Source organism: Peromyscus maniculatus, chromosome 7 (assembly GCF_049852395.1).
Source record: "Peromyscus maniculatus bairdii isolate BWxNUB_F1_BW_parent chromosome 7, HU_Pman_BW_mat_3.1, whole genome shotgun sequence".
NCBI classification, from domain to species: Eukaryota; Metazoa; Chordata; class Mammalia; order Rodentia; family Cricetidae; genus Peromyscus; species Peromyscus maniculatus.
In genome coordinates, this window is record NC_134858.1 from 53,805,438 (window position 1) to 53,832,848 (window position 27,411).

Consider the following 27,411-nt stretch of genomic DNA (forward strand, 5'->3'; position numbering starts at 1 on the left):
ATGATGTCACCATACTCAGAAGGCAATGGCTAGCTTCTGAAGAGGGCTGATGGGGTTTCTGGGGCTCGGAGGTCACCTCAAAACCCAAAAGACATTTGAGGACCTGTCTCACCTCCATAAACATCAAATCCTGGGCTAAGGCTTCCCCTTGTGGCATCTGGAACACACACACACACACACACCCTTATATCTAGCTTTAACCAAATGCACCATTCTGTCGTCATTCGGCAGACACCGGTGACACCCATGATCAGGCCCTGGCAGAAAGAACAAGAGACTGGCTGGGTTCCCAGGACTGTGCCAGGGTGAGTGAGGTGGAACGTTGGTGCTGCAGGGGTCGGGGTGGGGGAAGCTCCCAGCTGAGAACTCCCCTGGATGCTGTCTCCCAGCTAAGCAGGCTGGGCTAGCCAAAGCCCACCACCTTCTCCTAGCACACCGCGTCTTCTAGCTGAGCCAAATCCCCACTCCAAGCTCCCTTTGGAAACAGCAGCAGCTTCTTCTGCTTATCCTCTACCTCCTCTTACGGTGGGCCCTCCCCCACGGCATCTTAGCCAGACTCCACTTACCACAGACACAGGGGCATCCTCGTTACATGGCTCTGGGTCCAGAGACCTAGGCTCACTGGAGACAGGCCACACACCCTGGTCCCTCAGACCCCAGAGGCTGAAGTGGGAGGGGCCTGAGGGGTGCAAGAGTGTCTGTTACCCTCTGTACCATATGCAGAGTGTCGAGAGCGACCCACTAGTCCCAGGGCCCAGGTAAGGCTGTTGGACAGGGAGGCCCAGGAAAGAGCTGGGCAGGGGGTGCCACCACAGGGCCAGCAGGACTAGGTCAACCTTGGCCTCAGACTGCAGCACTCAGGATGTGCAGCGCTGAGCATCTGTTGGGAGGATGGGGGAGGCTGAGGAGCCCTTTCTGGAAGAATGGACCAGATCTATCCCCACCTACTCCCCAACCTGGTGTGTAGTGTGTGTGTGTGTGTGTGTGTGTGTGTGTGTGTGTGTGTGTGTGTGTGTGTGTCCCCAGCAGTTGGAGCAGGGAGGGAGGAGGCTTCTGAAAGCCCTGGGAAATGAAGGAGAAATCCTCCCAAATCCCCAGCTGCCTGCCGTCACTAATGGCTGAAATATGCTCTTGATAACAAGGTGAGAGACCTTGGATCCTCCAGCTAGCCCTGACACCAGGAGCTGAGACTCCAGGCCCAGCTGAGAGGAGAAGTCGAGACCTTGGCTGGTCAGGGGTTTGTGGCCCACCATGAGCCCCCCTGGCTTTCCTGGTGTCTCCTCCTAGGAGTACCTCGTAGGTTCTTGTACAGCTGCTCTGGGTGCCATCGAGAGGGCATGCAAGGGTGGTATATTCACTGGCAGGTTCTCAGAGATGGCTGGGCAAGGCCTAAGCTGTCCCCTCAAGGCCCATGTCTTTCCAAAGTGCCAGCTACCAAGAGGTCCCCAGCAAGTTAACAGGGCCTGTCTCCAGGACTTGAGAGGGCCTTGTGAGGCACCAGGGAGAGGCAGGCCTAGGAGCGGGAGTCCCTCTAGCCTCTGACTACGGTAGGAGAGAAGGAGGTAACCCTGTAGGGCTGCTGGCCATGCCTGGGCTCTTGCGTCCCCACATAGCCATGGTCTCCTGCTCCCAGAACCCCTACTGATCCCTACCTGCTTATGCATGTGAATGAACTGGCGTGCAATGGACCCATAGGTGCACTTGCCTGGAGCCCGTGAGCATGGGCAGGGCTTGCTTGCTGTTCTAGTGGCCATTCTGGGCCCCAGGGGTGAGAGGGAAAGATTTTCAAGACTGGCCACTGGGTGCCTAAGCCAAAGCCTTAGAAACTGCTGGGAGACCCAAGTTCCGAAGGAAGCTCCTCACCACCTCTCCAGGCTTAGTGCCAGGCCAGTGTCCCACTGTGACCCGCATCAACACGTCTCTCTCAGGCCTATCCACTACCAGTCTCTGCATGGCATATAGCCCAGCTCCATGCGGAACCCTAAGAGCTGGAGCCCCGCCCCCAGCCAAGAACTTCCACATGCCGCAGAAGGGTGGAGGCACCTGCTGCTGCTTACTGCCAAGGTGGGACTCCAGCCTACCTGGCCTGAGTCTCCCATTCTGCCTGTCACAGCAGATGCTGTGCGCTGAAGGACTTGCACAGCTGTGCAGGCAGCCACGCCCCCAGCTGTCCTCCAGGCCAGCTCTAGCTCACAGCATCCGGCTCCCAAGCCCAAAGCAGCCCCAGCTTGGCCTCATTCATGCCCTCAATGGCTGGCTTCGTTCCCAGGCTGGGGAACTGCCCACCCATGAGTGCTGACCTGCCTGCCCACGTAGAGAAGATGAAAAGCAAAGCTGGCCACTTCTGGCTTACTTACGGTGTGTTCTGGGCCCGCTCTCCCTGGCTCAGAGTCCTCGCATAGACTGTTCCCTCTTCCTGGGTTTGTCCCCTCCCCAACAGTCTGAACACAGCTGCTTTTCCGTAAGTGGAGTTCAAATGTTTCCATTTCTGGGCAGCCTTCTTCCTCCAATGCATCCATCCCCACTGATCACTAGCATAGCCTGAGACAGTTCCCCTGCCCTGGTCAGGCCTGGCCAAGCTTCTGTTCCCAGTAGGCTATGGGCTCCCTGAAGGCATGGCCATAGACCTTAGTACCCAGTACCCGGCGAGCGTTGATTAAGTGAATGGAAGATGTGGGACAAAGGGCATCCTGGCCAAGTCCCAGCTCTGCACTGAGACCTCAACTCCAGGTCCTTGCTGTCACATACCAGTCCCTGTTCAGCATACGCCACAAACCTGGGGAATCTGAGGTACGATCGAGGCCTTGTTCTCGGAGTGTCGCTCCCTGGGGCTGTGGACACACCGCAATACATGGAGTGCTGGTGGCTAAGGACTGAGTACTGATTCAGGAATGCCTCCAGGCTGGGGGCTGGGGTGCAACTGCCCAGCCTGGAGCTCCTCATGCACAAAGAGATGATCCTAGATGAAGTGATTTGGGGCAGAGGCAAGCAGAGGCTCATGGGAGATCTTGGGACCCACACAGCCTGCTCCCTGCTGCCACAGCTTAGCTCTGCAATCACCAGCAGCTAGGATGATTTCTTTGCACCTCAGTTTCCCCTGTCTATAAAACAGAAATGGTGAGTGGAGGATCACACGCTTATAAAATTCTTCTAACGTAGCCTGGCACGTATGAAGCACTCAAAATGCAGCTGGGGCTGGAGATGGCTCAGGCAGTGACAGGGCTTTCCCTGTGAGCACAGGCCTGAGCCGGGCCAACAGAATGCATTAAAACAAGCCCAGGCATGGTGGCTCTCACTCGGAACCCCATGTGCTAGGGAGGCAGAGACAGGCAGATCCCAGGGCTCAATGGCTGGCCAGACTAGTCTACTTGAGAGCTCCAGTCCAGTGAGAGATTGCTCTTCCCCAAATGCGCGCGCACGCGCGCCCACACACACACACACACACACACACACATACACACACACACACACACACACACACACACACACACACACACACACACACAGAGTGCCTGATAAACAATACCCAATGCTATCCTCTGGATTCTACATGCATGTAGACACATGTGTCTCTACACACATGCACATACATACCTGCCCCCTGCCCCCCCCCGACACACACACGCACACATACACACACACACACACACACACACACACACACACACACACACACACATACACAAACAGACTTGCACTGCTGTTTTGTTTTAACACCGGTCCAGGTGTCATGCCCTGGATAGGCCACAGCCAGGGGCAAGGAGGAGGCAAAGGTGGGCTGCCGAGAGTGACTCAGTCTGTCGGCAGCGGTTGGCTTGGCTTTCTCTGCTCCCGGAACTGAAGGATCTGTCTAGTCATGTGGATAGCAGTGTATGGAGGCAAACAGTACCACGCGAGGTGGCTGACCCAAGGACTCTCTGGGTTGGAAGAAGAGCAGAAACCTGAAGCAGATGGACCAGGAGGCTGCGGACTGGGAGCATCCATGCCCCACAGGGGAGCCATGCTTGCCTTTCTGAGGAAGGGTTGTACAAGCCTGAGTGAATCCCGCTCAAGGGAAGGGAGGCCATCTTCCCTGCTAAGGACAGTCCGAGCGGATGCTCTGTCATCTCTAGCAATCCAAGAGACCCTTGATGGAGTCTTCTGGGGACTACAGGGACCTTAGGCGGAGCAGCCAGGACTTGCCCAGAAATGTGGAAGCTGCTCTTTCGGCCGAACTGTCCTGGAAGAACGGGGGTGGGGGGTGGGTAAAAGTTCCGGGAATGGGCAGGATGGCGGAAGCTCCGGGTGAGCTCTGGTAAAGGGCCACAAGTGTCTGTCGGAAGAGAGGGTGGCAGAGCCCAGTGGCGATGAGGGGTTGGCTTTCTTCAGATCAGACCCTCACTTCCCCCTCCTTAAGCCCCGCCCCCGGTTAGCGCACCAGTGTGACATTAGCAGCTGACATTCATAAGCCACAGCTCCTCTTCTTGTCTGCCAGACGGGGCTCAGTCCGGAAGAATTGCTAATTACGGTCACGATGCAGAAATATCAGTGAGAGAGTGGCCGTCCTGGGACCACCTGCTAGAGGTGAAGAGATTGCTGGGGCCATCTCTCCCGGACACTGTGAGTGGAGGGGAGGAAGGGGAGCCTGGCTGTGGGGAAGGGCGGGAGGAAGGAGAGCTCACTGTGGAGAGGGGAGCATCCGCTAGCTCCGGTCACCCATTTCCTAGGCAAGGTCTTCTCTACCAAAGGCCCAGAGCTGGGTCTGCACCAGAAAGGGCATCTGCCCCAGGCCCCATTTATCAGGACTGCAGGCCTGTTTCAGCCTCTCTAGGCCTCAGTCTCACCTTCTGCCATATGGGTACAATAGTTCTAGTCTTGTTTGCAATATTGTGTAAAGGAGGGGCAAGAGCCAGGCCTCGGGCGTGTGCTCCATAGGCAAATGAAAGAGGGCTATGGACTGGGGCAGACAGGGATTGAAGCAGAGGTGCCAGGGCCACCAACAAGGGGACGGGCATGTCCCAATTTAATGAACTCTCAGAAGCCCTCAATCAAGTACTAAACTGTGATCACAGTTAAATAGATGCTGACAGGCCCCACACCGATGATAGTCTGCTGCCCCTGAGCCTGGGAGCTGGGAGGGCTTTTAAGACTTCCTGACCATACACAAACCCTGACCAAACTCACCCGCAGGGCAGCCCTTTGCTTGAGAGAGCCTAAGAATGCCATATGTGGGATCAGAAAAACAGGCTCACTGAGAAGCCTCTGAGACGGCCGGACAGCAAGCATGCGAAACGCAGATGGTCACATATGAACTGGCATGATCAGGGTTACTTACATACATGTTCAGGTTCTATGAACATATACGGCCAAGAAAGAGGCAAATGCCAGATATACACTCAAATATACACTCAAAAAACATACCGCAAACACACAGACACAGGGAGACACATATATATGATCTGGTGTACAACACACACACACACACACACACACACACACACACACACACACACACACAGCATCCAAGGCTCCAAGCTGGGCTCTCACTGGCCCTTGAGGCCCTCTCTACTGAGAAGGAAATAAAAAGCCCCATGCCGCCCGTAGGCACATGTGGCCTCTCTAGCCTTGGCAAACCGAGCGGCAGTGATTAGGCTGGCTGGGAGGCGAAGCCCAGCGTGGCCTGAATATTTCACGGGAGATTTTGCTTCACAGAAAATCCCTTCTTCGCCTCTGTGCATGTCAGGGTATAATTACCTATTAAGTGGCAGAGCAGGAACCCGAGGGTTGGCCCTGCCTCTGGTTCTGCACAGCCCTGCGAGCTCCTGGCCAGGCCTGTCCCGGTTCTCAGCTGCCTGAGCAGAGAGGGCCGCTGGAGGAAGCGAGGCAGAGGCTAGGCCTGGTGGCCTCGATCCTGTCCTCAGAAACTCACTTCCTCCCTTCCCAACTCAGAGAATATGCTCCCAGGGATGAGGGTCAGCCCAGGGGGATCCCCTCTAGAACGCCCTCTCCCCCATCTCAGGGCATCCAGAATGTACCCTCCATCGCCAGCTAGTAATCAAGGGCTGATGTGGAGAGGGGTGTCGGCGCTCTAGGGCCTACGTCCAACGCATCTGAAGTAAACGAGATTTAGAGCCAGCAAAGACACACTTCAGAACAGACCCAGGAGACTGCAGACAAGGTTTCCAATAAAGACCTGTGCACACATGTTCACAACAGTGCTGTGTACAACAGCTCCGAAGTCAGAACTACTCCAACGGCCCGAACGAGCACATAAACAGGTGTGGCGCGTGTAGTGACCCATTGTGCAGCTGTGAACATGAACAGAGGTCTGGTGCACCCCAAGGCTGGTGCACAGTCCGACAGAGGAACATGAAACAGTGGTGCTGAGCGCCCCATGTTCCTGTGATTCTTACTTGAAACCAGAATGTATTATATTAGTGGTTACCAGGGAACGTAGAGGACAATGGGGAGGCCGTGCTCATAGGTACAGGGTCTCTTCTGGGGTGATAAGAACACCCTAGAATTAGACAGTGACTATGGTTTAGGCTATCTAAAGGATAGCCTAAAAACCACTGAACTATCTGTTTCAAAATGGTGGTTTTTATGGTATAAGAATTAAATCTCTGTGTTTTTTGTTTGTTTTTTAAACAAGTTGCTTAAAATGGAACAAACATACCCACATGGGGCCTTTAATACTCTGCCTCTTGCTTAGACTTTCGTCTCCCTTTCAGGCATGGAAGCCTCTGAAGGGTGGAGCCCAAGACTCAGGCATGGTCCTAGAGTTGCCCACCAAGGGCAGGCACTAGGCCAGAACAGCGGCCACACCAACATGCTACCCAGGGGACACTCATGTGCTGTGAACCCCCGGGCTGGCACCAATCCAGAGACACAGCTCATGATGCTCATAGGCTTCAGTCCAAGCCCTAAAGTCAGGTGACAGGCTGGATGCAATACTCAGTGGTGACCCAGAGGGGCAGATTATTTTCTGTCCTGTGGCCTCAGCATCCAGCCTGCTCACTAGCCTGCTCACTAGCCTGGCCCCTTTTTATAGGTGAGTGTCCCCCAGCCACTTCTAACCTTTTGCTCATATAGACTCTTTTTGAATTCTTCCTTAGCCCTGCTCTCAGGTATCAGGCATTTCCTCCTTCCCCGGAAGTCTCCCTTTCTCACTTCCTGCCCACCCCCAGGGTTTCCTCCCCTGAGCACATGCAGTATTTTTGGGAACTTGAGTGCACTAGTCTGCGGGCTGACCTGGGACCCGGCAGGCCTCCAGCTAGAAGCAAGGTGGCTGGTCACCCATCAAGGAACACCAGGCCAGGGGAGGAGAGGGACAGGAGAGGGATGGGTGGCAAGGAGGGGCGGTGTAGTGGAGAGAGAGAGAGGTTGCTTTTAGTCTCAGGGTCCCAGCAAAACTAAGCCCGAGTCTAACGCATAGGGAGAGGGGTGGACATTGGTTACCTTTATACACACACCTACAACACAGGTCAGTCATGAGCAGAGAGGTAAGGGGAGAAGGGAAATCCCACTCGGGCAAGCAGCCCCTCCTTCTGTCCCCAGAGCACAGTGGCAATAGCAACGGGATGAGACCACTGTATACCCAGGGCTGTCTTAGTTAGTCACCTTCTTCAGTGCGCCCTGATCCTGTGTCTACCTTGAACCTGACCCTGAAGGCAAAAAACGAGCCTTAACTCTCCAGGCAGGGCAGGTGGACTGGCCCTCAGAGACCTGGAGGAGATTCCAGATGGATGGCTCACTCTCTCTCCTCCCCCTCCTCAGGGCTGGACGACAGATCTGAACTGTGGGTGTGGGAGACGGCTCTCAGCTGAGTGACTGACAGCTGGGTCCAGGGTGGATCATTGGTGGCTGATTTTCTGACCTTCCAGACACAAAACAGGCCTCTCCTGGTACTGCACGTAGCAAGTACCTAATGGATGCCAGCGCCTTCTCTGAGCCCCACTCTGGGGCCGCTCAGAGGAGTTGTTGCTCCCCCCCTCCACCTCCCCTCACGTGGTCCAATCGCCTTCCTCTCCAGGCAGAGCCCCGAGGCTGTGAACTGCCAGTCTTTCTTAACCCAGATACACCTCGGCAGGCGCCACTCAGTACCCTCAGCTGGCTGCCAGCTACCCCTCAGAGGTGTGAGCTGATAATGAAGACGTTAGCTGTAAGCTGAAGTGTGGTTCCCTGCCAGGAGTATTTTGGTCTTTCCGGGTTGGTTTTGGAAATGGGAAAACCTTCCCAACCTAGCCAAATGGCAGACAGGGATGCAAAGGGGGGGTGTAGGGGACAGTTGGTGCTGGAACCTTCCACCTCTCTGAGAGGAACAGGGTATAGATCTTCTAGTTTTAGAAGCATCCCAAGAAGGTGACCCTACTAACTGAGATATGAAGTACCCTTTGAGCCTCAGTTTCCTTGATGAGTAGAATAGTAACCTCCCAAGACGATGTTGCCCTCTGACCTCAGTGAAGCTAAGGTCATGTGCTGGGCACGGAAGAGCACCTCAGTCCCTGGCTTCCTTCCCCCTTCTGTCCTGTCAGCCTCCCCACCCCTTGCTCCTCACACTGCCCCCAACAACCACGGAGTCTACTGTCCCAATTCCCGAAGTCTCTTCCCAGGCCAAGGTCAACAGGACGGCAGAATGATGGACATGAGGCCTGGGCACATTGGCAGAGGCTGAAGGTTGCGGCACAGGAGGAGAGGACCTTTCCTCACCGGCCGCCTCCTACTGTGATCTGAATGAGAAGTGTCCCCACATATTGAACACTAGGTCACCAGTAAGTGGAGCAGGTTGGGGAGGGGTATTGGGACCTTAGGGGATGCAGTTATTGGAGGAAGTTCCCCTCTGGGGGTGGGATTTCAGGGTTCACAGCCTCATCCCACTTCTTCTGTTTCCTGTTAGTGCTTGACATGAGTTCTCTCACTTCCTGTTCCTGCTGACATGCTGTGTCCGCCTATTGTCGTGATGTCCCAAGATTTCGGACTCTCCCTCTGGAACCATAAGTCAAAATACACTCTTCCTTCTCTACGTTGCTTGTGTTTTATCTCAGCAAAGAGCAGTAACTACTATAGGTCCCTACCTGAAACCACACACTTCAGATACACCAGCGATTTAAATATAGTCAAATCAACAACTAGAAAACATAAAGGACAGGTTTTTTTGTTTGTTTGTTTAAAGCAGAAACTTTAGGGGAAAAGAGTGATATATTAGACTACAGGAAAATATTGAAACTTGAAGGGATCAAAATAAACCATAAATTTAAATGAAACAAAAAGTACACAAGAAACAATCTGTGAAAAACTATTTGCAATACAAACCAAAGAGTTAAGTTTCTTAACCTCTCACAAATCAATGAGACATATTTCACTGCCTCTGCCTGCTCCCCAACCATTGATGGGGTCTCACTGAATCCCCCTCCTTCTCCCAGCCCACCTGAGAACACATCTGCCTTTGGCCTCCAGGAGAACACACCTATGCATCTTTCTCTCCAGCCCTGGGCTCCTAGCGGCTGCCCTCGTTCGCTCTCTTCTCCCAGCCTCTAGCCAGCGGAGGTCCTGGGCTTCCTCTTCCTGTCTTTGCTCACTCCTGCTCGGCTCTCACTTAATCTCAAGGCATTAAATACGATCTTGAAGATGATGACCACAAATCTGTGTCTCCAGCCTCGAACCTCTGCCAACCCCACAGTTCCCCATGGGGGTCTGGTGGTGTCATACCCTTTACATGTCCGTAGTCAGGACTGGATCATAGGCATGCCACTTAGGCCCAGCACTCACACAGGCCCTACGTTTGGCTGATACTCTCCTGTCCTGCATCACTTGGGAATTTAAAAAGGAAAATCCAATGAAGGAGCATCTATTCTTGTACACAGTGATCCATTCTTTCCAGAGCTGGGTCCTTCCATGCAGCTTTGTCTCCTTCCCTTCTGGCTACGGATTGAGCACCCCTAATCTGAAAATCCAACATCCCAAACTTCTGAGTTGCTAAAATGATGCCACAGGCAGAGAAGGCCATCCATACTGTGGGACTGGGGATGTAGAATACTTTCCTGGCATGCACTACATGAATTGGGCATAGTGGCATGTGCCTGTAATCCTAGCACTTGGGAGGTGGAGGCAGGAGGATCACATCCTGATATTATCCAGGCCACCCATACTCCTCTCCTGCTGTGTGTGTTGTTTTGTTAATTATTTTATGTGTAGGTGTTTTGCCTTTGTGTATTTCTGTGTACCATGTGCATGCAGTACCCTGGAGTCCAGAAGAGGGCATCAGATCCCCTGGAACAAGAGTTGCAGATGCTTGTGAGCCACCATGTGGGTGCTGGGAATCAAACCTAGGTCCCCTGGAGGAGCAGCCAGTGCGCTTGGCCACTGAGCCATCTCTCCAGCTCCCCCTGCTTTCCCTCCATTAAAGCCTAAGTTCCACGGAGAAGGCATTTTGGGTCAGTTTGTTCACTGTTACGTTCCTAACCAAATCAGTGTTCGACCCAAGCAAGTACCTAGCAAATATCTAGTGAATAAATGGATGTGGGTAGAGAGAAATGACCTGGAGGCAACTCACCAGCCGAGACTCAGAAATGGTCAACGGATACATATATCATTAGCGACTGGAGAAATGTAAAGTGAAATCATTTTCTCCTGTCAGATTGGCAGGACTGCAAGCGGCTGCTAACGATGGTAGCTGGGAAGGCCAGCCTTGTGCGTGGTCTGTGGGAGTGTGAGGCAGTCCAGCCTTCCCAAAGGGTATCTGGCTATACAGAACAGATCAAATGTGGAAATAGACACATTTTCTGACTTGGGTAGGCCACGTCCAAAAACATCTTGAAGGTCTTACAGTGCAAGTGTACACAGATGTACAAACCCAGAGCTTCCTTGAGTGAGGTTTATAAATAGCCGAATGCGGGAAACCACCTAAATGGCTCTGACAGGATTAATAATTGATGAAGAATTTACAGACCATTTATACAATGGATACGAAAGGGAAGATTTCCATGGATAAAATCTGGGTGGTCCACATGTTTGGCAAAAAAAATATGGTGATGGAGACATACACCTGGTATGACCATGCATTTTTGCCTTTAAAATACATTTGTAAGCGCATGGAAGAAAGTTCAGAAGGACAAGTATCAAATGCCTTAGCAGGGCTTTGTCAGTCCCTGGGAAGAAGGGCTCCAACTGCAGGCTTTTAATTACCCAGGTAGATGGCTGGGTAGGGAGACGTACTATTTTAATATTGGGAAGACGCTTCCACCTAGTACAAATGGATGCAGAAGGAAGCCGTTCCAAGGCCCCCATTACCCTGCTCTGTCTCATCCCTGTGGCCTCTCTTCCACCTCACACCTCAGGCAGTCTGGGTTCTTTCTGTTCCCGATTCCCTTCACAGCTCCACACCTGTCTCACAGCCCTGTTCACAGGCCCACAGGCCCAGCTAGCCCTGCCCCATGACCTCCTCAGCCCAGCTCTGCTGTTAGGAGACAAGAAAGGGAAAGCCATGAATCCTGCTGCACTCTTCAGGACCAGAACTGTGATCTCAGTCTCAGAGCGTGGGGGCCAACGGCTGTGGCCTAAGCAGGCCAACCACCTCTGGCTTCAGGATGGCCAGAGCAGGGGATGGATAGGCCATTCCTGGGACTGAGGGAAGCTCCCCTACCCCCCCACCAAGGAAGGAGCCGTACAGAGAGCTGGGAATTTCCGGGTAAGAGCTGTGGGACCAAGCACTCAAAAGCCAGAGTGATAGCAGGAGGAGCTGCGGGAGCCGAGCATCCTGTGGTGGGAGTGTGCTTGGCAGGTGTTCGTGGCATCCAGATCCCGAGAGCCAAGTTGGGCCTCTGGGAGCAAGCACCTGCTGCAGGAACTTGAAGCCCTAGCCTGGGTCTCCTGCCATGGCTGGGGTTCACTCCCTGAGGGCTGTCTGGATCGGGACCCTGGACCTCACACTGAGCCTTCACACCCAGGAACGGCCCAGGCACAGAGAGCTGCCTTGCCCTCTCCCTACCTGGGTCAGATGGCACAGGGAGTCAGAGGAGCTGCCAGAGGCCCGGGGAACAGCAGCCTGCGGGTCTCGGCATGCACTGTAGGGGAAGAACGGGAAGGTTAGTGTGATACCCTGGAGTGGGTGGCCCTGGGCAGATCCCCACTGCCTAGCCCGCAGGGCTCCACGCTGCACAGTATAGGCCTCTGGACAGCAGCCTCCATCCCCATTCCCTAGCCCACTCGAGTACAAGTACCCACGCTGGGTGACCACAGCCTAGGAGCACAGACGCCCTGTCCAGCCCTTTCCTCCCCACTGCCTCCCTGGGCATTGCAAAGGTCGGCCCACGTTGGCCTTACTGACGCAGCGCACAGAAGGACAGCCCCTGCTCCCCAGTCCTCTTCACCAATCCCACGCTGCCCGGCAAGTCTGTCTCCCGCCTGCTGGAAGCTTCACCAGTTTGTCTTCAGCCCTTAGCACCCAGGATGTCTGGTTTCTAATCCACCCCCCCCCAACAACACTAACAGTGAGGCCCCCACTGCTGACCACCAGTGTTCCTGCCTTGGTCTGTGGGTCCGTGAGCCTGTGGCTGGCCGACCTCCTCCTTTGGGACACCTTCCCGTGCTGTGTGGCACCCCCACCCTCCTCTTAATCCATGCCCTGTTTCCCTTCCTCTCCTCTCCCAGGTGATCACACCCGTGCCTCAGTCACTGTTCCTCAGTGGTACCCAGAACACGGCCCTCAGGCCCTGTCATTCCGCCTCAGCGCAGGCACCACCTCAACGAGCCGTTGACCACAGAGTGAGGAGGGTGTGGAGGCCTCCACGACACACTTCCCTCCTCCACATGCATGTCATCTGTCCCTGTTTCGACAGTTTCGTAGAACACTGTCTCCCAGGCACAGTAATCAAGGTATAATGAACGTGCAGTGCAGCTTACCCTTTCCAGTGCATGCATCTGTGAGTCTGGACAACTGTGAACAGGCATGTAGCTACCACCACAATCAAGGTAGAGAACAATTCAACCCCAGTGTCCATGGGCTGTCCTTTGGTAACCAACGTCTCCCTAACCTCTGGCCACTAGTGACCTGTTTCTGTCCCCGTGGTTTTGCTTTCTCCAGCGTCTACAAATAGACATCGGTGTGGAGCCTCACGTCTGGTTCTATTCACTTAGCACAATGCCTTTGAGATTTATCTGTGTTGTCTTGTGTCAGAATCTTGTTCCTCTTTATTGCTGAGTAGTATTCCATTATTCATCCACTCACCAGCTAAAGAGCACTTGTGTTGTTAACCAGTTTTTGTAGACTATGAATAATGCCACTCTAAATATTCAGATGGGTTTTTACATGCGTGAAGCTGTTCCTCTTGGTGAGTACCTGGCAGTAGCATTGTGAGGTTGTGTGGTAAGTTTTCTTTGTAAGAAACTGCCATGGCTTTTTTTGTTTTTCAAAGTGGCTATATCATCTTGCATTCCCATGAGCCAACTTTGAGTGTCCCAGTGGCTCTGCGTCCTCTCCGACACTTCATACTGTTGCTGTGTTAAGGAGTCAGGGTAACAACAGTGTAGTAGCATCTCACTGCGGTTGTGGTCTGTGCCCTCCCCCTCTGCCCCCACCTGTTCCCATCTCCCCCGCCTCCCCCTCGAGTTAATGGCCATGAGCATCTTCTCTCATGCCTCATTCATTTTCTAGCACCAACCTTACAGGAAACTTTCTTCTTAGTTTGATTATTTTATGTGAGTGTTTTGCCTTCATATATGTCTGCACATCACTGTGTACCTGGTATCCATGGAGTCAGAAGAGGGACTCAGAGTCCCTGGATCTGGAGTTACAGATGGTTTTGAGCATCTACAGATGGTGTGGATGATGGGAATTAAGCCCAGGCCCTCTAGTAAATAGACAGTGCTCTTAACCTCTGAGCCCTCTCTCCAGCCTCCAGTTTAATTATTTATTTACCCATTTGATCCCCACCTACCCCATCGGTATGGTGCTGGATGGTGGTGGCAGTGGTGGCTGGCATCATTGCTCCCTGTGCACTGTTCTAGCACGTTACAAACACTGGCTCATCTAAGTCTCATAACCATCCTGAGAGACAGATGCTGTCCACAGTCCCACTTTATTTGCTTCTTCTGTATTGCCGGGGATACAGCCTAGGCCCCTGAACACGTTAGGCAAGCCCCTTACACTGAACTGCACCCCAAACCCTCCAGGATTCTCATTCTGCACAGGAGAAAACAGAGACACAAAGGAGGAAATCAGCCCACGGACACACAGGTGACAAGAGGCACAGCCAAGCTTTCATTCCGGTGTTCAGGACTCAGAATCAATGACCTCATCAGGACATCACACGGACCACACCAGCCATGTAATAAACCGTAGGCAGGACAAACAAACAGGAAGCCACAGCCTTGGTCTTTGTTGCTCTGACAGTGACCCTTGGGAGCAACGTGTGTTCCCCTGAAAGCACACGCTGTCTGCTCTCCACAGTTGTCTGGGCCACACAAAAGATGCTTAGGCCAACAGGCCGTGAGTTGAAGCAATAAGTGACACTACTGGACCACAAAGCATTTCAGAGCTTTGCGTGACCCCTTGACCTCTACTGTCGCTGCCCCCCCCCACCACATACCAACTCCCCACACAGTCACTGGAGGCCACAGGTAAAGCTGCAGCGTTACAAGGTAGAGCTTCTGGTGGTTGGGCCCCAAGTGGCTGGGTATACCCACGCTCCCTCAGCTACCCTGGAGTGTGTGCTCCATGCTAACAGAGGGGAGAGGCAGGGAACACCAAGACCCTGAGCTTCCAAGTTTCCAAGGCTCTTACTGTGTAGCACAGGCCCTGGACCTTGGTCTCCCAGGATAGCTTTCTGGGTGCAGAACTAGGCCCCTCTGGAGCCTCCAAATATCTGAAGTTTGAGGGGGACCACCACAGTGGTCAGCTGTGGGGTTTCTTCTCTACAAGAAAGGAGTGCCCAGGTCCCATAGTGGGGCTCCTAGTGGGGGTGTCCCCACATGGTCAGGGAGGTAGGAGATGAGGCAAGGTGGCAATGCCATGCATCGGGACTCTACAAAGGTCTGAACTTGACTTTAGAAAGGCCAGGGCACCCTGCAAGTGGCCACCTGGCCTTGGAGCTGGGGCCAGCTCTCAGAAAGACTCCAGGAACCCAACTCAGCTGCCCAGAGTGGATCATGGGGGAAAAGGAGAAACCCACAGGGCTTTGATACTGCTAACTTAATTGTAGGCTTGTATTTCAAACTCATTGGCGCTTTGCTTGGCAATTATCACTTTAGATGCGGTGTGCTCCTATGGGAGCACAGAACGGGAAAGAGTCTGTCCCCCCACCCCAAGATAACATGCACAGTAGAGGCACTCAAGTGGAAGGCCTTAAAGTTCACACACTCCCTGTCCTTCTCACTTTTCTTCTTTCTTTCTTTCTTTCTTTTTCTTTCTTTCTTTCTTTCTTTCTTTCTTTCTTTCTTTCTTTCTTTCTTTCTTTCTTTCCTTCCTTCCTTCCTTCCTTCCTTCCTTCCTTCCTTTCTTTCTTTCTTTCTTTCTTTCGACGGGGTTTCTCTGTGTAGCTTTGTGCCTTTCCTGGAACTTACTCTGTAGCCCAGGCTGGCCTCGAACTCACAGAGATCCACCTGCTTCTGCCTCCTTAGTGCTGGGATTAAAGGTGTGCACCACCACCACCTGGCTCTTCTCACTTTTTTCTAAGAAGCGAGACAAGAGTGTAGTGAAACATTCCCTCCTCAAAACGGAGGTGCCATTTGGCTCCTCATAGGCTGTTAGAAAGACTCTTCTATTGTGAGCTCTTTCTAGGCAAACTCAGCTTCTCATGTGACTGGGTATTGATTCCCATGCATGCATCCACAGGCCTACCTGGCTTTGAACTCCACCAGGGGTGCTGCAAACCAGGGCATCATCTGTAAAACACCCTGCAGTGGTCTGGAAGGTGCTGGGGACTGGATGGGCATGGAGGATGTTTAAAGTGAAGATGCCCCTGGAGCAAAGGGTAGGTTGAGTGGGATCCCGGGGACCTGGAGACAGGGCTTCCAGAGATGGCTGTTTGTGAACTGACAAATCCTGTTGGATGTGGCCATTCAGTCTGGGAAGACCAAATGGCATCCCAACACCTTTTAAATTTTATGTTATGTGCATGGTGTTTGCGTGTAGGTCTGTATATCTCACATGCCTGCTGTATCCTCAGAGGTCAGAGGAGGGCGCTGGATTCCCTGGAGCTGGAGTTACAGAAGTTGTGAGCTGCCATGTGGGTGCTGGGTATCTAACCTGGGGCCTCTGGAAATTGATTAGTGCTCTTAACCACTGAGCCATCTCTCCAGGCCAGCATCCCACCCTGTTTTTGGTGAAGAACAGACTGCCCTGGATAACAGAGACACCAGCAGCAGCAACGACCACTTTTCTTCCCTAGGCTTTCCCTACTTGGGTGGGAAATCCAAAAAAACGCACCATTGGTGATTCTGTGAGCACTGGCATTTTCACCTGCCATGGGCCCGAGAACTTTTAGAATTGAGAGACCTCGCAGCCATGCTCGAGATCACAGGATATGCCCAGATGGGTGTGCATGGGGAGCTGTACCCTGAATTCACCATGTGTTCTGCTTCTGACTCCTGGCTAGGGGTGTTGAGAGGAGTTTTTCCCGGGGTCAGGTTTCAGGACTGGCTTGGGGCTAGAGCAGCTGGGCCGGGTCAGCTCAGACACTGTGCAGCTGAACGCTCTCGTCTTTACCTTGGACTTCATGGTCTGGTTCTCAGAGACTGGGCCATGATGGATGAATGGACAGGCTTGCAGGGGACACCTGACCAGAGTGGCCTCAAGAGAAGCCCCAGAGGACACCCTAACGGCTCTCCTTTGATTTTTTTTCCTGGCAATTTGGACTTTAACGGTTTGAGACCAAGAGCAGAGGACAAAGGTTCAAGGCAAAGGGTGGCAAGATCCCCAGGGGTCCTGAGGGCAGGAACGAGGCTGGTGGTGGAGGAACAGGAGGAGGCAAGGGCCGTGCCAGCACAAAGGCAAAGGGCGAAGCCATCGATTGCCAGCCCCGTCATCACCGCCGTCATGGCCACCACAGATGCACCACAGATGCAGCCCTGTGCTAAGCCTACTGACTCACACTGCCCACGGACACCCGAAGAGGTGGGCACCGCGAGTGTCCCACTCTCAGGATGGAGGACAGAAGTACAAAAAGATGAACTGTCTCAGAAGAACAGAGCCACACATCAAACACAGGCTCCATAACTGTCCTCAAGAGTCCCTGATGATTTCAGTTGGCCACATTAGAAATGAGAGAAGGCCACGGCAGGAATTCTGTGTGGGGGAGGTTGGGTCAGAGTTACCTAAAAAAAAAAAAAAAAAAGCTTCTTTGCACCATTTAGTAGCTCTGTGACCCTCAGTGAGTAACATAATGTCTGGGACTAGTTACTTATGGAAAAACCAAGTATCTTATGATAGGGGAGAGAAAGGAGAGAGAGAGAGACAGAGACAGAGAAGAGAGACAGAGACAGAGACACAGAGAGAGGTGATACATACTCTACAAAACTAGACACCCTCCCCAACCAGGCCATAGTACAGATGCAACACTATCCAGAACCTCTAAGCATGTGCACGGCATGCACATGTGTACATGTGTGTGCTCATATGTCTGTGCCCTGCAGAGGTGAGCACTCATACACACCACACACCTCCCTCCCTTGTCCTGTCCCCTACTGATGTGGTGGCGCCAGCCACTCAGTGTCCACGCCCTCTCTCTTTCCCTCTCATCATTACACCCTGTCCCCACAGCCAGTCAGTTCTAGAACAACCTCTTCAAGCTCAACCGCTCCCGCTCCCTGCCCCCCCTCCCCCGCCCCGTCTTGTCCGGCACAAGGGTCTCAGCTGCAGCCAGAAGGACCATCCCAGTCCCATCTGACCTTGTCTTTGCTCCCCTGAAAAAGCCTTACAGGAAGTCTCTCCAAGCCAGACGTGTGCCTCAGGGGCCCAGAGAAGCCTGACAGACGACTAAATAAAGATGTAAGGCCTCTACATGGCCAAAGATGCCAGAAACAGAGCTAGAAAGACAAACGGCTGGCTGGGGAGAATATTTCCAACACAAGCAACAGACGAAAGTTTGACCATTCCTAATGTGCTAAAAGCTCCTTTATATCAATAAGAAAAAGGCAAGAAGAAAAGAAAAATGGGCAAAGGATCTAAAGAGTCAACTCACAGAGGAAGGAGCGCTCGTGGCCAATAACCACATGAAAAGATGGCCTCGTTGGGAAGGTACAAAGTGAGTGCTGGAACCACGGGGAGGCGTTTTTCCAGATTGGCAAAAATTAACAAGACCAACTGTGTTGGGTGTGGAAGGTGGTGGGGCGGCCACCCCCCCTCACCAAGGATGGGCAGGAGCAGGCTTTATCTTTCAGAAGAGCGATGGAGCTGTCGGAACTTAACGTCTGCACCCTCCTCCCTGCAACTCCACCCTAGACATCCATCCTACGGAAATGCCTCTATGTGTCAGCGAGATACATACGCAAGGATATTCACTGAAGCATTGTTTGCAGGAGTGAGGAATTGGAGACAACCTAAGTATCCATCACCCGGGGACTGGCTACATAAATTACACCATGTCCAAACAAGGGAATATTAGGCAGCGATTAAAAAGAACACCGTAGACTTGTGCTGTGGTGCTGGCAGATGCTCCCCCACACTGGTGAGTGACAAATGGGGCTCACAGAATGATGTACGGGTGTGATTCCATTTCTTTTCTAAGATAATACACAATAAATATGTTTGTAAAGGCACAGGTGAAGTTCTAGAAGGAGACACAACTGACCAATGGCGGTGAGGTATTGGCAGAGAAAGCGAGGGGGGCTTCCTCATGTGAGGACACTCCTACATGGCTGCAGCTCTTTCATATTAGCCAACTCTGCTTTCCCCCTGGTATGTCCTCTCCCGCCTGTGTGCCTCGCCTAGTCCCCTTTCATGCTGCTGCTCCTATGACCCCATCTTCCGAAATCCCTCCTGAAGGCCACCCCAGACACCTCCCTCAGGCCATTGCAACAGTAGCAGTGGGTGGGGGGCATGCAGGCTGTGTCCTGAGTGCACGGAGGCCTGATGCTGTACTGACTCACCCCTCCGTGTAGCAACTACCTGTAGCAGCCTGACATTGCCCCTTTAATGGAAGAGGAAGGCCACGCACAGCGAGGTTGCAGGACCTGCTCATGGTCAAGCTGCCAGGATTAGGAAAACAGCTAAAGGAGCCCAGACACTGCCCTGTGCAGCTTTCCACCTGTTTCGGCAGCCCAGGCAGGGGATCCCCTGGTTCTGGGCCTTCTATGCCTTAAGGCTTGCCTGAGAGCTCCTGACGACATTTGTCTTGATCCTTCCCCGACGGCTGGGCACGGTAGGAGGGTGTGCAAGGAAGTTAGCTGAAGCAGAAAGCCTGCAGCCTCCCTAGAAAGCTCTGGAGAGAAGAGGGATTGAACCCTGTGATGGACCCACTATCAGGGACCCACTGAGCCAGGACAGAAGAAGAAAAGCCACGGGCACAAGAAGAGGGGATGATGGGTGTGAAGGAACCTCAGCTACATCCTGTGTATCTACTGTGTGGCAGGCCCAGGGGACCACCTGGCTAGGACACCAGGGACGAACGACAACCTCCACTCCTCACGTGGCTGATGTGTCAGAAGAGACTGCCCCAAAGCCCAAGAAGTAACTGTGAGATGGTGCCCACGGGAGGTGCCTGGAACTGTGCCTGCAGTCAGGGGCCACGAAGGAGGCATCTGGCTACTGAGGGTGTGCATGGAAGAGGATGGGGAGAGGCATTCACAGAGCTGGAACCCCAGAGCCATGGCAGGCTGGGAGGAGAGGCACTTACAGAACATGCAAGACCTCAAGGAAGAGCCCTGATTCTGGCTGGAAAACAGGCAGGGTGGGAAGCCATGAGGATATGGTAGGGATGCTAGGCACCTTTGAGAGGGGCGATGGTTGAAAAACACTCCGAGAAGGAAGGAAGTGTCTTGATGGGAGATCTGACCTCAGCCCAGGGCCTTGACTCATGGACCTGGCTTCTTAGGCAGCAGAAGGTTAAAAGAAACAACTGAGGGCAGGTGGGCCATCTGGTTACTCTTGCTCCCTGGGGTGCCTGTTATGAAGAACGAACTTGGGGGAGCACATGCTCTTCAAGGCCCCCGCCCCAGGGAAAATGTGAACTGTCTATTTAGGAAGAGAACTCAAGATAATGTGATCTCAGATTCTGTCCCTTAGTGTGACATTGGAGGCAGGTCCCTGCACCCCTCTCTTGGCTTGCCTTTTTCACATGGGTGACTTCTGTACTCCTAAATGTTCAGGAATGGGCATGGATGAGGGAAATAGGGATGAGGGGATGCAGAGGGGTGGGATCTGGGAGGCAGAGGAAGCAGAGGATGGGGACAAAAGGCCCCTCACTTCTGGCTAACGCCATGTTCTGAGCTCCACACCCCACCTCTGCCCAACTGAGGCTCCCCTCCCCTCCCCAGGCCAAAGACCCAGCTCTGGATGCCAGCCTGATGGTCCAGGCTCTCTGACTGGCACCCTAGGCCCAGCTGTGTCCTCCAGGTGGTAAGAAGAGGGTACCCAACTTCATGCTTTCAGAGTGAGTGTACTCCAGTGTGCGGTCCTGGAGGCCACAGACCCAGCACACACCAGCCTGGCCTGGCAGTATCCAGATGAGCATCACCACACAATACCCTGCTTGTCCCCAAGTCTTCTAGGAAGGAAACACACATGGCTTCTTAGTAAAGGTGTCACTACCAGCCCAATGCCAGGCACTCTGCCAGCCCTCCCACACTGGAGTACCTTGGCTCATGGGGAGCTGAGGGTCACAGCTAGTCCCGAGGAAGATTCATTTTCCCCAGGGGCCCCCAGCCTTTCACGGGTGCCTTCCTCTTCCTCTTCCTTTCTTTGTTCCCCCCACCTCCAGCCCTCCCACCTGCTCCAAGCCAATGCTTCAAACACAGATGCACGGACCACCCCAGCCCCAAGGCCGCCCCCACCCCAGCTCTGATCACTCAGCGCTGTTGTTCCTGTTTTTTTGGTTTTTTTTTCCCACCTCCCTCACTAGTCCTGTGGGCAGGGACCATGTCTGATTCATCTAGGCCATTCTGAGCAGGGTCTGGCACGGGAGTCCTGCCCACAAGCGGCAGAGCTGGCAGTGAGGACAGACAAACAGGGCCACTCAGTCCTCCCACCCCAGCACCCGCTCCTCGGCTGGAAGATGCACCACGGAGTTTGGCTCACATGGGGCTGGAGCCAGCGCAGGGAAGACACTGAGTCCTTGGGACTCCTCACCGCTTGCCCACTGCTTGGTGGCAGCATACGCTGCCTCGGGCCTGACCGACCTTTTCCGAGTGGTGCTGCTCTGGCTAGGCCTATCCAACATCCACTCCACACAACTAAGGTGGCATTCCCAGGCCGCTGTGCCCCAACCAGTGGCAGATCCCAGCAAAGGTGGCTTCAGGGGGGGAAGCGTTTCCCTGAAAACAGCAAAGAGGACCAGGCTCCTGGAACAGATGCCCAGGCACAGTGCTCTGCAGGTCACCGGGGCCACCTTGAGCCCCAATCCACTTAGCCTGATCCACTCTCCTCCGTTTTAATCCACTTCCTCTGTTAGCACAGATGGTTCAGCGCTAACCCGGGTCTGGCTGGACACACAGAAGGTACCCACTCTCAACACTTCCGTTGTCAAGATGCTAGAAACTCTTTTTTTTTTTTTAAACCTGCTTTGCTGACTCTCTTGTCTGATCGTCACATGGCTGTGCTGGCTCTTTGGAGGTGGATACCCCTAGTTCCTCCGGCCTCGGGTGCAGACCTGGCCCTCCCCCAGCTCAGAAACAAGCACTGAATGGGTGACTGGCCTGACTGGCATCACTACTGAGGTCAGCTGTGCCAGGGCCGGGGATGCCACCACCTTGAACCCCTACTTACTCAGCCAAGTCCCCCACTGCCTGCCGGTTGCTCTCAAGCCCAGGGTCAAGTTGGCTTGCTGGCAAGACACACAGCTCTCATTTTAATTAATTAAAGAAAAATCTAATCACTGCATTAAACTTCTCATTACTCCACTTGAATACCCGTTAAGTAAATTTAATTACCAGAGGATTGGGTTTCCAGCCTCTTTCATTAGCTTCCGATAAAGCCAGGGAGGGAGGGGATGGCTGGGAACAGAACAATGCTCATCTTAAGCCACAGAGGGCAGGGTGGGCACTGGACGGGGGCCCCCATTGTCAGGCTTTGGTGTCTGTCTCCTGGATTTGAGCCTGGACCTGGACCAGGGAGACCTCCTCCCAGGCTGCCTCTGGGAAGGTCAAGGACTGGCATTTGTCTGCAGTCAGTAGCATGCCTCACTTTCAGCCCCCCTTGGTCATCTCTGCCCCCACCTCTTTCCTCAAGAGTCCAAGGCTGCGGAGAGCAATGTCAGCCGCACAGCTCAAAACCAAGATAGCAGGACAGTGAATAAAAGAGGTGAAGGCAAAGCCAGGAACAGGTTTACTGAATGCTTCTTTCCTGATGGCTTAGTAGAAAAGGCTAGACCTTGCCTGTGAGCTCCCTAGCAGTCAAGGCAAGCAGAGCAATAGACTTTGGCACTGACACAGTAGTCAATGGAGTATTTGTGAGGAAATGCTCACTGCACCTCTGTCCTCGAACATGGACCCCTGGAGATAGCCGCTGACTGGAACAGCAAGCAGAGACTCCCTGGAACAGAAGCGCCCTGAAGCGCGCCTTGAAAAGCGGACAAGGGTGGAGAACACAGGAAGACATAAGAAGGGCAGGAAAGAGAAAGGCTGCTGGGGACCAGGCAGAGGGGGACAGCACCCCATCTCCCAGGTCCAGAGAGGCCTGCAGCAGCTCACTGCTTCCCTTCTCCAGAGGAATAGCCTTCAAACGGGCACCCCTCCTTGAGCAATGCTGGCCCCCGTGGCTGGCTAATGGCTGGTTAATGCAGCGTGGAGAGCCTGGCTCCTTATCCAGGGACGGTCCTGAATTATGCCGCAGGACCGGCTGGACTTTACCTAAGAACATGCCCCAATAGACTCCCATTTCTGCCTCAACCTCCCTTTTCCTCCCCTCTCTTCTCCTGAGACCTTGCCCTCTGCAGATCTCATGCGTCCAAATCCTTGGCTCAAGCCTTGCTTGCAGGGATGCTGACCCATACACTTCCCCAGCGATCCTTCTAAGTTTGAAGAAAACATGGATGTCTCAACACATCCCCAAAATAGGAAGAGGAAGAGAATAAGGGTGTCCTAGGCTCCTGCCAGATGCCAGATGTCAGGTGGCTCTCTTGGTGGCCCTGCCAGATGAGGAAACGAAACTCAGAGAAGAGGTATCGGGATTCGTCTGAGGTACCACAGCATCCTCCTATCCGTTTGGTCTGGCTTTAGGCTGTCCAGTTGGGGTAGATTCTGTCTGCAATAACCATGTATTATTTGCCCCCTTCAGTCATAATGTCTCCTCAGCAAAGTTCAAGATTTCTTTGAGAAACAGCCTTCTCTCTGCCCTGGTTACCTGAGTGCGAAAGGGTTAGACCCCTGGCCCCCTAGGCCAGCAGTGTCTTCCAGATCCGTGGACCCAGCTGAAGACTCGGGATGGTCTGAATCTTGCCAATGAGGACCAAAAGGTCAATTCTAGAGCTTTAATTTGTTTTGTCATGAAAGCAAATTTCTATCTTCAAGCCCAGACTTAAATCTAGAAATACCCTGGCCTGGATTGTGTCAAATGCCACTAAGAATACGGCCATCACCAAGAAAGGGGCATAAAGGCCACACTCAGAATTCAGAGTCTTTTCACAATGTCTGAACCACTGAATCAAGCTTTGTCTGGAGCCCACCTTACCACCAGACACTGGCTCCATGAGCTGATAATTTCATTTCCCCGAAACAGGGTTTCCCCAACCCTGACTTGTAAGTCTGATAAGGAGCGTTCACAGAAGTGTCCTTTCTCCTCCAGGGCCAAGAACACTCAGGTATCCCTAGAGCTAGGGAGTAGGGCTGATTGGGGTGCACTTACCGTAACTCTTGCAGTGCTTGGCTGAGCCCTGACGCACGAGGAGCCCCCCAGACCAGGTGGGGACAGGAATCAGCTTGAGGCTGGTCAGGGCTGGACAGGGTCAGAGCCCCGAGAACTGGGCAGGAGGCTATGCAGCTCACAGACTCAAGACAGCCAGGACATTGCCTTAGGATCCCTAGAAAAGAGGAGAGGCAGGAGTGAGTTGTAGGGGCCTTATGAGGGGCTGGGGGTGGGGGAGGGGGTTGGGAAGCGGCAATCTTGGCCTAACAGTGTAATCTGGGGTGAGATCAGCCAGGCTTGCCTTCGCTTCCTTAGCCTGGCATCTTCTACCTACTCCTAGGTTCCGCAGGCAGCAGGAGAGCCTCCAGTCAAGGGTTTCCCCCTGAAAGAAGGGAGGGAGGAGCCAGGGCTCCTGAGACCCTCCTGTGTGAGCAATCAGAAGGCCACGGGCTGTACCTTCACACCGTGCTACTGACTCATTCCTGGATTGGGGTCACTCACTCCAAGGGTCCCTTACCCTCTGCCCCACATTCTCCAGGCAGAGACTCTGGCTGAGAGACAGGGTGTGGTGGCCACACACACAGACCCTTCCAGAGCTGCTGGCCTTTGACAAGTCACTCCTTCTTCAGGGTGCTGGCTCTGAGCTCAGCGCTGTCTCCTTTTGTCCTGGCCCTATAGGAAGACTTAAAGACAGAGGCCCCCCCAATCACAGGGTCACAGCTCACTGGGGCTCGCTAGGCCCCGGGAGGCACCTCCAGATCTGCATGCCCAATGGCGTTTTCTGCACTGAGACCAAGGTTCTGCTAATGGGCCGTCATGTCCAACGTGGTGGCCGCCAGCCACCCAGGCATAAAGCTATGTGGATAGTGAAGCTAACTGACTGATTGGGGTGTGTGTGTGTGTGTGTGTGTGTGTGTGTGTGTGTGTGTGTGTGTGAGAGAGAGAGAGAGAGAGAGAGAGAGAGAGAGAGAGAGAGAGAGAGAGAGAGAGTTGACTCTCTTCTCCTGCTGTATGATCTGAGTATGAAAAGGTTTTCACAACAAAGCCCTTTTAGCTACAGAGTCATATCATCCCCGGCCCACTTGGTTTTACTGAAATTAACTTACATTTTAATTTACAGGCGCCTATCATACTGGACAACACAAGCTGGATCAACCCTTGTCTAGCTGAGCCAGTTAAAGGAAAATCTGAGGTTCAGAGAAGAATTTGCCCGCGGTCACACAGTTAGACAGTCGCAAAGACAAAACCAGAACCCGGCTCCCTCAGCTTACTCCCACCCTTCCAGGAGCCCACCGTCCTTCTTGTGAGTGGTCTCGGGCTCTCCCATGACAGCACTGGAAGTGTCTCACAGCCCTAAACCCCATGCTGCTGCCCCAAGATAGCGTGCCAGGATACCCTTGAAAGGCTCCACCTTTCCAAGCAACTACCCCTGGCCTACCTGTCACCCCTGATGTAACAGCCTTGAAAGATGTCCTTGAGATTGTCTGGGAGAAAATATTTCTAGACGTAAATCCCTTTGGGAACAAAGCTGGCCTCTACCTAAACATTCCAACCAAGTCATCAAAGGGCCTCCCAGCTCAGGACAGTACTCAGACAATGAAAATAACCAACTCAGTACAGCAGTGATAATCATGGGTAGGAGAACACGGAAGCCAGGAGGGTGGGGTCAAGGCACACAAGGCTCTTCGGAGCCCACTCGCACCTGCTGGCTCCCCCCGGGCTCCAGACCACAGACTCATGTTCTAGGTAACAGCTGAGGTCTGAAGCAGCCACCCATGGTTCCACCCGGGTAGGGCAGAGTTGAGGTTGAAGCCTGGATTCCCTCCTTCCAGGGGAGATCTCTCCACCTGGTTCCCCTGCCATGATGGCAGCATTAAAAAGGAAGGAGTGACCCCTTTCACAGGTGAGAGGAGGAAGCCAGCCACCAATGGAAAGAGCCCCCTGTGCCACATTCTAGCTAGGCCTGTCTTCACAGGAAAAGCCCAGGAACCGCCATGGCCTTGACATGGTAGAATTGAGATGGAGTCGGCTTTTTTTTTTTTGTCATCTCAATTTTATTTCATAGAAAAATACATAGCAATTGAAAGTTAGCAATTCAAGAAGTAAGTGTATCAAAAAAAGTTCTTGAAAACACAAGGACACACACAGGAGGATGAAAACTTATCCACTGAAGCTACGACTGCATGTAGGGACCTTGACTCTGAGTGCAGTCTGCCTCCCAGGAGGGAGATGCAGGCCGCTCCCCCAGCAGCCTCCTGCCCTGGGTCTGCACTCAGCAGAGAATGCCCAGGTGAACTGCCATCCACACCAGACTCCCGCCCTTCCCCCAGGGCATCAGGTAGTTGCCGGCACAGGTGACCTCGAAGGCCATGGCCTCCAACCAGACAACATCAGTCCACAGGTAATAATGGAGGCCTGAGAGGTGAAAGATGTCACGTGGCTGAACAGCAAAGTACCCCACACCTGTGAGCTACCTATGCAGGTAGAGCGCCAGACAGGGCTCCCAAGCCTGTTGTTAAAAGGGCAGATGATTCTCATCCCACACACACAGAGTCACACACACACAGAGTCACAGTCACACACACACACATACACAGAGTCACAGTCACACAGAGGAACACACAGACAGACAGACACACACACAGAGTCACAGTCACACAGAGGAACACACACACAGACAGACACACACACACAGAGTCACAGTCTCACAGAGGAACACAGACAGACAGACATACACACAGAGTCACAGTCACACAGAGGAACACACAAACAGACAGACACACACACACAGAGTCACAGTCACACAGAGGAACACACAAACAGACAGACAGACACACACACAGAGTCACAGTCACACAGAGGAACACAGACAGACAGACACACACACACACACAGTCACACACACAGAGTCACAGTCACACAGAGGAACAGACAGACAGACAGACAGACACAGACACACACACACACACACACACACACACACACACACACACACACACACACAGAGTCATCAACTGCCAGTGTAGTTAGCTTCATCATCCGCTCGTTCCTTTCTCTGTCTCTGCATTACTTGTTCAGTCACAAAATGCTTTTGAAGAAGTACGAGGTGCTAGGTGTGCTGTAGGTACCTGCAATGTAGGAGGGCATGAGGGCATGGGACAGATGAGTCTGGTACTGTCATGAAGCCAGAAGATGAGCAGAGAAGCAAACACGCACTTGCTGAGAGAGCCGAATGCAATGGAAATCCTAACACCCAGCAAGAGGAGGGCAGCAGGATCAGGGCTGGAGCTGCTCTAGCCAGAGGGTCAGGGGAGGTCTTCCTGAAGGGGGCCACATTGAACGTAGGCTTCAGGAAGTGAGGCTGCAAGGCGGCTGAGGCCCTGAAGGCCAAGGTGGGGGATTTGGCTGCCACCCCAAATGTAAGAAAAAGCCACTGGAGG

General features: G+C 53.3%; 1 protein-coding gene across 6 annotated transcripts in view; it reads right to left on the reverse strand.

Annotated features, from left to right (window-relative positions):
• The window catches only part of Lingo1 (leucine rich repeat and Ig domain containing 1), a 186,934-nt gene that overhangs the window by 44,186 nt on the left and 115,337 nt on the right, over positions 1-27,411 (reverse strand). For 3 of the 6 annotated variants that reach the window (XM_042280981.2, XM_076576342.1, XM_076576343.1), the window contains 2 exons: positions 23,972-24,146; positions 11,966-12,041 (listed from right to left, as the gene is read on the reverse strand). The gene's annotated coding sequence lies outside the window, so the exon portion shown is untranslated. The remainder of the gene's footprint in view (positions 1-11,965; positions 12,042-23,971; positions 24,147-27,411) is intronic. The other 3 variants (XM_042280980.2, XM_016004390.3, XM_016004398.3) reach the window with 1 other exon arrangement.